The sequence below is a fragment of the Dipodomys ordii genome, unplaced genomic scaffold (genome assembly GCF_000151885.1).
Source record: "Dipodomys ordii isolate 6190 unplaced genomic scaffold, Dord_2.0 Scaffold206, whole genome shotgun sequence".
Taxonomy (NCBI): Eukaryota; Metazoa; Chordata; class Mammalia; order Rodentia; family Heteromyidae; genus Dipodomys; species Dipodomys ordii.
The window spans coordinates 2,371,758-2,384,799 of NW_012267422.1; positions in this window are offsets into that span (position 1 = coordinate 2,371,758).

The window sequence follows — 13,042 nt, forward strand, 5'->3', positions numbered from 1 at the left end:
TTGCTCTTCTCTTCCTAGACACCAGAGATGTCATTAGCTGTGATGAAGAAACACAGGTCCCTAAATTCAGATCTTAAAGGACAAGATAGTTTTATTTCACCTGTAAATAGGATTTCATTTGTAAATGTTCCTGTTAATTGAAACATACTGGAAAAGACAATGACTGGACAGCACAGCAAAGCAATATGGCAGAAGGAAGTGAAGCAATAGTGGTGGCTGGAGAGGCTAGGAATTGCCATCTGTATAGACATGGGTTCCTTCGAGATCACAAATCGCCACCACAATTTCATCATTGGGTAAAGGTCACCCACCCTTCAGGTATCCAACCTAAACTTCATTGCAGTTAAAAAAGATGGCACTCGATCAGAAAATGAATGGGAATGTCTTCCAATAGGGCTAAATGACATTTCACAAAAGAGAGCAGATACGGGAAAATAATTTGTAAAATTCACTAGGAGAAAGAGAGAAATCAAATGAATGATGGATTTAGGCTTCCTTTGCATTTCATTCTTAGCAGTCCTTACTTTTCTGTTGTTATTTGGTAGATAAAGAATTTGAAGCAAAAACAAAAAAAAAAGGCCTACAGGACACAAAGTGAGGGACACAGTAGTGTTCCTTAAAAAACACAAAGAAAAGTTCACCAATTGGTGATATGGCAGAGAAGAGCCGTATCTTCCAGGTATCATAGGAAAACCTCTTTGGTTCCTTTCCAAACTATCATATGTGCATAGATGTACAGAGATAAACATGCCTCTGTTTCCCAACTTACATAGGTATTTACTACTACCACTTCTGCAACTTTGTTTCCATAGGATAGGGAGTATTTTAGACTCACAGGGTAAGTTGTTCTTCAGCCTTACTAAACTGAATCTTGGTTGGTTGAGACTGATTACTATATACTGTAATGAATTTGTTGGTTTCTCTCAGTGTCATATACACAGTATACGTTCACTGAGAGAGAGAAGGAAATGCAAAGAATGAACTGAAATATTTCAGACTTAGTTTTTGTATCTAGGCTTCAAAAGCAAAGAAATACTTTGACAAATGAAAATGGAAGAGGAGTCTCTATCATATCCCACTGTAAGACTCACAACTGAATGACCATCTCTAACTTCTCCAAAGCCCATCATTCTTATGGAGACATGGGAAATAGAAACACAAAATAGAAACAACAACAAAAAGAAGTTAAACCACTTGTCTTCATGATTTCTTTTATGCTGAAAACTGTGGGGGATTTGAAAATTTTGAAACAGAGGAATTTATTTCTGAACAAAATCTCACTTATAAATGAAGAAATAAGAGGTATAAGAGGTATGCCATTATTTAAAAATTCAATTTCCAACCAGGATGATCTATGCCAAGGATCCCTAACTTCTATTTCGTTCATGGTAAAAAGTGAAAGTTCAGGGGATGGAATTGATGTTAAGATAAATGGAAGGAGGTACTGACCTTTGCTATCAGGAGCAAGGGACAGTTAATGTAGTGCAAATTTTCAGGAAGACTGGACAAAGAAGAATTACTCTGTTGCAAATGCCAATATCAACTTCATTGCCAAACAATGGCCAGAGTTAAATGAATATTCTGAACCATGAAAAGTACCCCAGAGCTTATACTCAAACTCTGCTTCTACTGCCTTTTAGATTATGTACAAATATTTATACAATATTCCTTACTAGAGATTACACTCATGAATGATTTTATAGTAAATCACTTGATATAAATTGCATAAGCATAGGCTTAGAGTTAATTTTCACTTTTACTCTTTCCTATATTACTTGTTTGTCATTTAAATAGTTGTGAAAGTGATAGTTGTGTCTTATTTAAACATAAAAATTTAGTTGTTGTAAGGAGCTAAGAGTTCTAGAAGTTACTATGTGTTTGACCATGGTGATTTTAAAATTTAAATTGATGTCATTTCAACAAATTAACAGAACTCTGGGGGTATATTTATGTCTATTGTTTTATTATAATTTTAGTTCCTAGCAAAATGACTTATAATAGGAATACTATTAACATTTTAATTGGGAGGAAACAGAGAAGAATTTACATGCGTGAATTGGAAGGATATTTTATTTAGTAACTATAGCATTGTCTAGTGATTATATCTCCAGATAAGATTCTGGAAAAATATTCTTTGATTCAAACAACCTGAATAGTGAATGAATTACAGATTATAAACACTTGTATTTTGTAGATTTCTTAGAAAAAATAAATGATAAATTATATATATGTGTGTGTGTGTGTATGCATATGTATATATGTCATTTTGCCTGGAACTTAATTTTTAAGTTTGAAATCATGTAAAGAAGTTAAAAATATACATGGAGCCAGGTGCTGGTGGCTCATGCCTGTAATCCTAGCTACTCAGGGGTATGAGATCTGAGGATCATGGCTCAAAGCCAGCAAGGGCAGAAAAGTCCCTTGAAGACTCTTATCTCTAATTAACCACTCAAAAACTGGAAGTGGTTCTGTGGCTCAACTGGTAGAGCATAAAAGGCTCAGAGGCAGTCTGAATCCGGGCCTCAAATTCAAGTCCCACAACCCCCCAAAATTTATATATATATACATATATATAATATAAATATACATATTTACTTTGAGATACATTTGTTTTATTTATTTATTTTCTGGTAATACCCAACTTTTTATGAATTTATTTTTTACTTTCTTTGAAAGTATACAAAAAAGTTTCAATTGACATATTAATTCATGTGTACAATGGATAGGCTTCATTTGAAATATATTCTGTTTTTAAGAATGTATAGACACATCCCTCATATCCCTCCTATGATGGGATTTATGTAGTGTTTGAACTCTGCCAAGAATTTGAAGATGAGGATATTATTTCACTATTTTCCCCCCAGCTGCTTAATTTACTAGGTAACATTGGCAGCTTTTATCTTTCCCACACATCAGCAACTTCTCCTGTACTAATACATCTCCCTAACCAGGGCATGATCATCTATAAGTGCAGACAATGACAGAAAGCATACTTATTTTTAATAAAAGAGTAGCTTAGTTTTAGTTCATTGCCAACAATCGGCATCTGAGTATGTTTACGGAGCATAAGTTTATTTAGTTCAAGTGGGTTATTTAAAGTTCTTGTTTGCTTGGTTTTGTCTTGCTCTTATGAGTTAGCATGCCTCACCAAACTCACATGACTGAGCAATTATTGGGGATCAGTCTGTAGGCCATTTCCCTCTTTCAAAGTCAATGCTCCTTTGTTTCTTTACAACATGACCTCAAGATTTCCAAAGGGACACCATAAGCCAAATTCATAAACTTGGGATCTATGCCATGTTTTGCTTACATTGATCTTTTACCAATCCATCTACTGTAATACACCAGTGGTAAATTTTAGTACACAAGATAAATCCAAAATAAAGTTAAGAAGGGAACAAGAAGAATGAGACTAAAACCCAAATACTGCATAAAGTTGTCAGCAGTTCAGCTAGCAAAAATGGCCACTCTCCTAGTAATAACTTACAAAGAAACTTTATCATCATTCCTGTCTTCCTTAGTCTCCCTTCTAAAATTAATTTTCCGCAATTGTGTTTCTTCTTTAAAATTACCCTGAGATGTCCTTATGTTTTCTCTTCTCTCTAACCCACATTAATTCTAAAAATAAACTAACAAAACCACACATAAAAAAATGGAAAACCCAAAACATATTTAAAGAAGTGATTCAATGAGGGCAGGATGATGTGTTGATCCCTTGGGATAATTCTGCCTTAACTGCAGTCAAAAAAGAAGTAACAGCAAGAATAGTGGTGGACTGGAGGAAAATTAATCTTATGCCTGTGATTTCATGGGCAAGTTTGAGCACAGTTTTATGAAACAAATTCACAGCAGTTGAATTACTTAGAGTAGTGTCATTTCCTATGAAATTTTAGTTAGGGTCTCAATTCCTTTTGTAAGGAAACCCATCTGGGTTATATAGGTATAACGAAAACAAAAGTTCTTACTCGCACATTCAACTCCAGTCTATTTAGCTAAGATTTCATAGTTATTTCTGATCTTCTGGGAGTGTATAAACAGCAAAGATTTCTGCATCATGCTGTGTGCAGGAAATCACTGAATTATCTCATTTCAGACAGGGAACATTGGCTGCAATTCCAGAAGGAATAGTCACTTAAGATTAAATCAGTAATTTCAAGAGAGTGTAGAGTATTGAGTCCTCAAAATAAATACACACACATACGCATACACACATTACATAGTACACACACAATATAATACATATAGAAAGAGATGAAATAGAGATGATAAGATAGATAGATAGACAGATAGATAAGATATACAGAGACACAGACAAAGAGATAGTGAGAAGAAATGGCTATGTATGCACTCAGGTAGCTTAGGGCACTTTAATGGTATTAGAATAATTCTAAAGGTGAAAAGTGACAAGAAGGAATATGCCAAACATGAACTTTAGAGTTTTGCCTCCAGGTGGATTGGAGTGAAAAGATTCCTTGAGATAATTATGAACTTTGGGCATACCAAATTTCAGTGCACTAGTTAATATACTTTAAAAAAAATATGTTCATTAAATTTTGAAACAGAAACCAAGTCCATTTTAATTATAGTAAAATATTGAATCACAAACTTTAAACTGGACACTAGTTGACTCACTTTGGTTACCTAGTTACATATTTGAAAAATTGGAACTCCAAAACATTGCCAACAGATTTGCTAGTAAAGCTGCTTTATTATCTAATAATATCTAATTCCATATCTGTATACTTTCATGAAATGAAATGTGAGGAGACAAAGATGATTAAAAGATATAATATGGATAAGCAACCTGTCATCTTATATTAGGTTACATCTCAGGTCAGCTTCAAGATGGCTCTTGAAGGCATAGCAGGCTTTAACAGTGAAATTTACAAATAGGTTTAACAAATTATTTTGAGAACATTGTAGAGAGGCTACTTCAAATAACTCAAAGTTGGAAAAAAGTAGGCTTAGACTATAAAACACTTGGAAACTGCAGAGATTTTAGACATAATCAAAGAACATTTGGGAACAAAATGAATTGAACTATTTCTTTCTATATTCAAAATTTAGTGTTCAACAGCTACTTTGCAAAAATTTGTTTATTTTCACTAATTTAAATGATTTTTTTCTTGGAAATTCTCTGAAAATATGCTTTTCTACCAACAGTTCCTGACATAGTAAGACTATGTAAATTGAAAATATAATTTGTTCTCTACACAATGGAATTCTATGCCTCCATCAGAAAGAATGGCATTTCCATTTCTTAGGAAATGGAAAGACTTGGAAAAAAATTACATTAAGTGAAGTAAGCCAGGAGCAAAGAAACACAGGTCCCATGGTTTCCCTTATTTGGAATAACTAGTATATGTCTAGGACAAGCAGAAAAGGTCAAAAGCTAAGTCCACATGACCATATAAGATGATGCTAACCAAATGAACCCCAAGATAGGGACACAAAAGGTTTTATCTTTGTTGCTGTTGTTTTTTTAACATACTTAAAATGTACTATGTGATATTTGTACGTTCTTCTCCCACGGTATAACCCCTGTTTTCACTGTAGTTGATGTCAGTGCTCTGCATCTTGTATATACATTTTTTTAATTGGGGGAGGGGAAGGGAAATAAAATACTGAAATAAGACTACAGGTTGACCCATTGTAGCAATGAGATGTACAAGACACAATGTTGAAAACAAACTTTACAGCTTTGTAGAGAGGGGAGAAGGGAGAGGGAGGAATTGGGGAGGTGGGGAGGGAAGGGATGGTAGGGGGAAACCTAAGGAGAGGGTAACAATATGTGATAGGAAATGTATTCATTACCATATTCATGTAACTGTAAGCCCTCTGTAAAGTATCTTTAAAATAAAAATATATATTAAAAAAAGAAAATATAAATTTACTTAAGATATTGTTTTCTTCAGATGTTCTTAAAATCCACTTTTAATCAACTGTCTGCTTTATTTTTAAAAACTTACAATATTGCAAATTGATATTACACAGCGGGGTAAACTACATTTTATATCCTATTTATTTCTACTCAACCTTCTATGATAAGTCTACATTGACAGAGATATGTTATGATATTCATATTGATAAATGTCCTGATTCTTATTAATTTAGAAATATATGACTTACATTTTCTCATGCATTTATTATTTGTTTAATCATTTTAAATTGGCTTACTTAAATTGTACAATAGTTTACGTAAAACGCTATATTATTGTACTAAGGATGGAAATCAATAGTAGAGTGCCTACTTAGTATGCACAGGCTTAAGGTTTAATCTCCAGCACTCACTCCCCAAACTATCCATTTGTTTAAATACTGAGGTTCTTTTCAAATACTTAATATTGGTGAAAACATAGCCATGGTCTTTTTTTTTTAACATTTGGTATGTATTTCTTTTTTTTGAAATAAGTTTTTATTGTAAAGATACTGTACGAGGGGTTACAATCACATGAGCAAGGTAATGAGTATATTTCTTTTCTTTTTTTGGGGGGGCAGTCTGGTCATGGGGCCTGAACTCTGGGCCTGGGCGCTGTCCCTCAGCTCTTCAGCTCAAGGCTAGCAGCGCCACTTCCGGCTTTTTTCTTTTTTTTTCTTATGTGGTGCTGAGGAATCGAACCCAGGGCCTCATGCATGCAAGGCAAGCGCTCTACCACTGAGCCACCCTCCCAGCCCCAATGAGTTTTTGTTTTTCCCCTACCATCCCTTCCCTTTCATCTCCACAACTACATCCCCCTATCCCATCTAAATTGTAAAGTTCGTTTTTCGACATAGCATCTTGTACATCTCATTATTGCAATGAGTCAGCCTGTATCCCTAGTTAAACAATGTTTTTTCCCTTCTGGTCCCCAAATTATACCAACATCAATTGGAGTGAAAACAGGGGTTACACCTTGGGGGAGGGACACACAAAGCAACAAAAAAAAATCACGTGGTACCTTACAAATACGTTAGAAACAATAGCAAGACAGAAAAAAAAACACACTTGTGTCCTCATCTTGGGGTTGCATTCCCTTAACATCATCTTATCTGACCTTTTCTGCTTGTCTCAGACATATGCTACTTATTGCAACTAAGGGAAACCATGGGACCTATGTTTCTTTGGGCCTGGCTTACTTCACTTAATATAATTTTGTCCAAGTCTTTCCATTTCCTAACATATGGGGTGATGTCATTCTTTCTGATGGAGGCATAGAATTCCATTGCATATATATACCACATTTTCTTGATCCATTCATCTACTGAGGGGCATCTGGGTTGGTTCCATATCTTAGCTATGGTAAATAATGCTGCAATAAACATAGTTGTGCTGGTAGCTTTAGTGTGGTCTTGTTTGTGATCATTCAGGTAAATGCCCAAATTGGGATTGCTGGGTCATAGAGAACTCTATGTGGAGTCTTTTGAGGAACCTCCATACTACTTTCAAAAGTGGCTGAACAAGTTTACACTCCCACTAACAATGCAGTAAGGGTCCCTTCTGTCCACATCCCCTCCACAATGTGTTATAGAGTTCTTGATTCTAGCCAGTCTAACTGGGGTGAGGTGGTATCTCAATGCTGTTTTGATTTGCATTTCTTTTATGGCTAGGGGGGGTTGAACATTTCTTCATGTGTCTATTGGCCATTCTTTTTTCCTCTTCAAAAAAGTCTCTCTTTAAGCCTTAATCTACTTGCTGAAGTTAAAATGATCCTTTGGTAACAAAAGGCAAAATATGTCCAAGATTCTGCTGGGATACTTTGCCATGTCCTGGCTTAGAAGCACCAGATCCAAAAGTCCTTTTAGAGTTAGACAGAACTACCAAGATATTTGGGTACAGTTTCTAGGTTTTTTATTTTAGTTTACAATTTCATTTTATTTCTTTGCAACCTCTTCAACTTCAACTGCTCCCTGCTTCCTCACACTCATGGATCCCTGTAGTAACTTTTGGTTAGCCTCAACATGCTCGTGAAATTCCTGTATTAATCTTTGGTTTGCCTTGTCTCACTCCCTTTCATGCTTGCACTGAGTCCTTTGCAAGTTGTCAATCTTTTCATTCACCATGTTTACCAGTAGTGTTTGTAGAGCTTTTTGGGAACTCTCCTCTGGATTATTCATTAACTGTTCTGTCACCTGATTATTCTGAGTGGGAGCTGAGATACCTGGACTTGTCATTTTTCTTGGGTTTCTCCAGCTTCTTCTGCCCATTGGGTATGAAAGTAACACCAATTTAGTGCTAGAACACTATATTAAGGCAAACGTCAACCAGAGTCCTGTCCTGTAGTGGTCCAGTCAAAATGGCTTCAGATACAATCTAGTTCAACAGATACAATCTACTCAACATCATACAACTGTGGATTATTGGGCTAAGAACATCCAAGAGGGATTCAGCAAACCAGAAATTATTAGGTTTAGGAAGAATTGTGGGGAAAAATAGGATTAGAGGGATGTGGAGAGGTAAAAGGAGAGTGAATTTAACCAAGTCCTAATCTCAGAGAGTGAAGTGGATAGGATAGAATGATAGGAGAGAGATAAAAAAGCAAGAAAAATTGGAAAAACAAAAATTTAAATTAAAAAAATGAAACACTTAGAAATTATGTAAGTATAAAGAAATAATACTGATAGAATTAAAGGACAGGATGAGAGGAGGAGAAAGATTAAAAATAAAAAATAAAAATTCTTAAAATTGGAATACTTAAACGTTATATTGGTATAAAGAAATAATAGTACTATTAAAGATGTTAAGCCTAGGAGGGTGTAAATTGAGTAATAATTTTCTGGATTAAGTATGTACACAATGAGGGATAAGGTCTAATAATCAATGACAGGTATATATCTAGGGATGAGCAGAATAGCAATTAAGTCACACAAAAGAAGAAAGAAAAAGAAGAAAAAAGAAAAAGAAAAAAATGGACCAAAATGTCAATACACACACACTCCTAAAATAAAAATTATGAAACATAAAAAAGAAAAGAATTTAAAAAATAATAAAAATTAGGTAGAAAAAGGAGTTCTTTGAATTTTTTTTTGGGTGGGTGGAAGATCTTGTATCTCCCCTGTGTCCATAACCATTCTCTTGGTGGAGTCTCTGGTCTGCTTGTGGTGTTTGGTTTTCCTGTGGCTTGATTGGTTTCTTAAGTCGATTTGTTTGAGCAGGCAGAGAGCTCTGCCTTACCCAGGACTTTGTGATCATCCTCCAAGGCTACTTCAGTGGGAGTGAGATCTGCTTTGAGTATCACAAAAGAAGGAGATGACTGTTTGCTCTAGTTTGGAGATGCTGTAATGAGGCTAGGTTCTGGGTAGGGTTGAGGCCTTTCAGCAATAAGTAGCTTTTCCTGGTGAGGCTAGCTCCTGAGACACTCAAAGAGCCTAGCCTGGAGCTATTCTCAGGGTTTATGTTTATTGAATTTCAATTGTTTTTCTAGGCAGCTGTAGGGAGGGGCAACCTCTGGCTCTGTTTACCCAGTGAAGAAAGTCACTCCTCTGGGGGCTGGGCTTTCTCTGCCTGGGTGGGCTGACTTTCCCTTGGGTGGAGTTGAGCCTGGCAGGTCAGGTCAGGTTCTTGTGACCTGCTAAGGGCTCCAATTGTTTCCTTCCAAGGCCTGAGTTGGAGCTAGCTGCTTGCTCCACCATGCCTTTGTCAGTATCAAAGATGGAGATCTTCTCTGGTGGTGGGGGAGAAGCTACCTTCCCACTACAGCTCTGTGAGAGGGAGTGATGTTGTCAGGGTTCTACTCATGCCAGACTATTGGTTCCCAGGCCATCCCTGGTCTGCAATCAACAGGATGAATATTTCTGCTCTTTTGTCAGTCTACTCACACGCTGTGTCTGGCACCTTTGTTCTGGACTTTCTCTGTTGGTATGGCAGCCTACTGGCAAGTGCTCAGATCTGTCTCCTTGATCAAGCTGCCTGGATTTTCCCTCTCTGGCCAAACTCTCTGTACTGTGATGGCACACTTGGGTGATTCTCTAGCCTAGGACTGTTCACTGGAACACTAAAACTGCTTTCTATGGGAGAGCTTGTTTAGCCTCCAGCTTCTACTCCACCATCTTCCTCCAGTCTGACACAGCAATAGTCTTATATGTACTTCAGTTTGTAATTATATTTATAATGTCTTTGAAGTATAATTATTAGATCAAAAGTTATGAATCATTTTTAAAATCATCTTTAAATCTTTTACTGTTACTTCACCCCACAAACACTTCTCAGTCTTGCTCATAGATAGCTTTTTCTCACAGTTGCTATGGGGCATAGAGATACATTATTTTCTTTCCCTAGTGGCATTGTGGGGCAAAATTATGACCTATACTGTTGGAAATATTTCTAATACCACTTATCAAATAGAGGCTCAAATAAAGACTACTTAATTAAAACCTTTTCTCCAAATAGAACTTAAATACCTGCTCTACCATTTCATACGATTACTCTCTCCTTTTATATTTAGTAGTAAGAGGGATTTGTCTAAAAATATGATAAAATAAATATGATTTAAGAATAAATATCTTGAGATATTTGTAAAAAAATCTTCATTTTATGTATAGACAAGTAATTCTAGCATCTAATACACAGCACAAGGATATAGGCAAGTAATTCTAGAATCTAATACATAGCATAATGATGATAATCAACACCACACCATTGCTCTCTGGAAATCTGCTAATATATTAAATTTCAATTGTTTTCACCATATACCCTAGTGATAACTATATAAGGTATATAAGGAGAGAGTCTATGTTAACTGTAATAATCATTTAATGTTGTATATATTTATATATTAAGTATATAATTATCAGAGAGACATGATGGTATATACCTTAAATATGTACAATTTGTTTTACTGAATTTTAATTAAAAATAGCTTCTGATGAAGACAGATTAGTAAATAGTTTCTAGTTTGAAGACAATTTGTGAAATAAATTTCAATCATATAGGATGCTTAAATGGGCCTTAATCACATGGTTGGCTTGAAATACCTTTGGACACAAGGCCAGATCAAGAGACAATGTTTGCCTCTTAGTCTACAATTTTCTCAGGTTTAAAGATCTGTAATTTATAAATGTTACTGTTATAGGTTTTCTCAATGAATAAAATTTTGTGTGTTCTATTCTGTGCATTCAAATTCTTTTGGGAATATATTCTGATGTATATTGATGTAATTCTATTTTTAATTTTTTAGGAGCCAGCACAGTTTTCCATAATTACACAATTTTGTATTACCACCAGCAATGTATAAGGGTTCAAAGTTCTCCACAGTATCTATAATACTTGTTCATTTCTGTTGTTTATTTTTAAAGTTTTTTATTGTGATTAAGTGATTACATAAATTTCACAAATTTCATAGTCTTGTGAGATAGTGATACTTAGTTAAAGTCACAAACACATTCTAACCTTCATGGAGAAGACTGTCTTTATCATGTTCTATAAAGTTTATTAATTCTATGAGCTTTGACAATACAGCTATTTCTTCCACATTGGGTTATACGTACATTTCTTTCCTTTTGCTTAGTGTCAGCTGTTCCTTCTTTCCCTCTCATTCCTCCCTCCCATTGCTGCCACTGAGTTGCTTAGTTTATTTTGATCAATGTCCAGTGCAGCTGATGGGTCCCACTATTATATATATATATATATATATATATATATATATATATACATATATATAAATTATTGTTAAAAAAGAAAAAAATGTTTCTAAGCATAGTAGGAGTGAAACATAACAATTGGGCCAAAGAGGTGGAAGACTTGGTGAAGAAAATGATAGGGAAGAGCAAAACCACCTTCTACAGCAACATACATTCTTCCTCAACTATCCACCATGCACTAAGAGGACTTTCTCTCTTCCTCCATTGATTAAAATAAACCTTCAATGCATTGTAGTTTGTGTACATAATTCACTTATTTCCAAAATGTTGGTCATTACTTGTGTACAATTTTGCAAATGAAATATTTTTCTGTCTGTAAAAAATGAGTTGGAATTAAATGCAATGTACTTTTTACCTAATAAAGTTAATAATAGAAATATAGTTTTTTATATTGCAGCTTTTGATATAATGGCAGTATTCACAAGCTAACTAAAGAAAGCCTTTCAGTGAGAATAGATACAAAGAATTAAGCAGATAAAGGTAGTCAAAAGAGTAGATAGAGATACTGGACTAAAATAAATGAATCACTGGAAAGTATGAATAAGAAATAATTATCATTGGATTGGTTTGTGGCTCAATGACAGAGCAAATACTTAGTATGTTTGCATGGCCCTGCATTCAATCTCCAGAACACACACACACACACACACACACACACACACACACATAATCTTGAAAAATGTAACATTCCAGTAACTTCTGACATATCACTTCATGTTGAAAATTTTGACCTTTGATTATGGTCTCTTGGAACCCATGAAAAAGGTAAGAAAAAAGGATTGTATATTTGTCATTGAGTATTGTGATCCACTGGGCATATGGAACAATAGCTATTTATAAGGATAGCTGCTAGGTGGTGACCTCTCAGGTTAGCCTTAAATGATCACCATGGGGAGTTTTTCTCTCACTGTCTTAAAGGGTAAATCAGAGTTTACCAGTCTCATTAATCTAGGCTACCACTGGGGCCTGGGCATAAAGGTTTAGAATGTGATCAGTATGCAGCTTTCATGACCTTTCCTTTGAGCAAGAATCTTAGCAAGGCAGGGAGATCTTTACGTCTCAACCTCTGCAGGAGGTGGGATTTTTTTTCATTATTATGTGAGGATGAAAAAGAATCATATCAGAGTCAACTCAGCAGAGAGTGAGAAACTCATTGTGACTGTATACTCATAATGGGAGTTCTTAACACAGATTGAATGTATCTAGCATTAATTTCCTTTAATCTATTTAATATGATTAAATTGTTGTTGAGTATGGTTAATGACATCAATTTTCTATAAAAATGCCCTTGATAAATGAACAAAAAGCATTAGTATTGCTTGCTTACATAATATCTTTAATTCACTAGGTGTGTCTTTGAGTTTTTTGGCATTTTTGGCATTTTCATTGAGTCTTCTAGTACAAACTAGAATAAGAAAATCTGGCT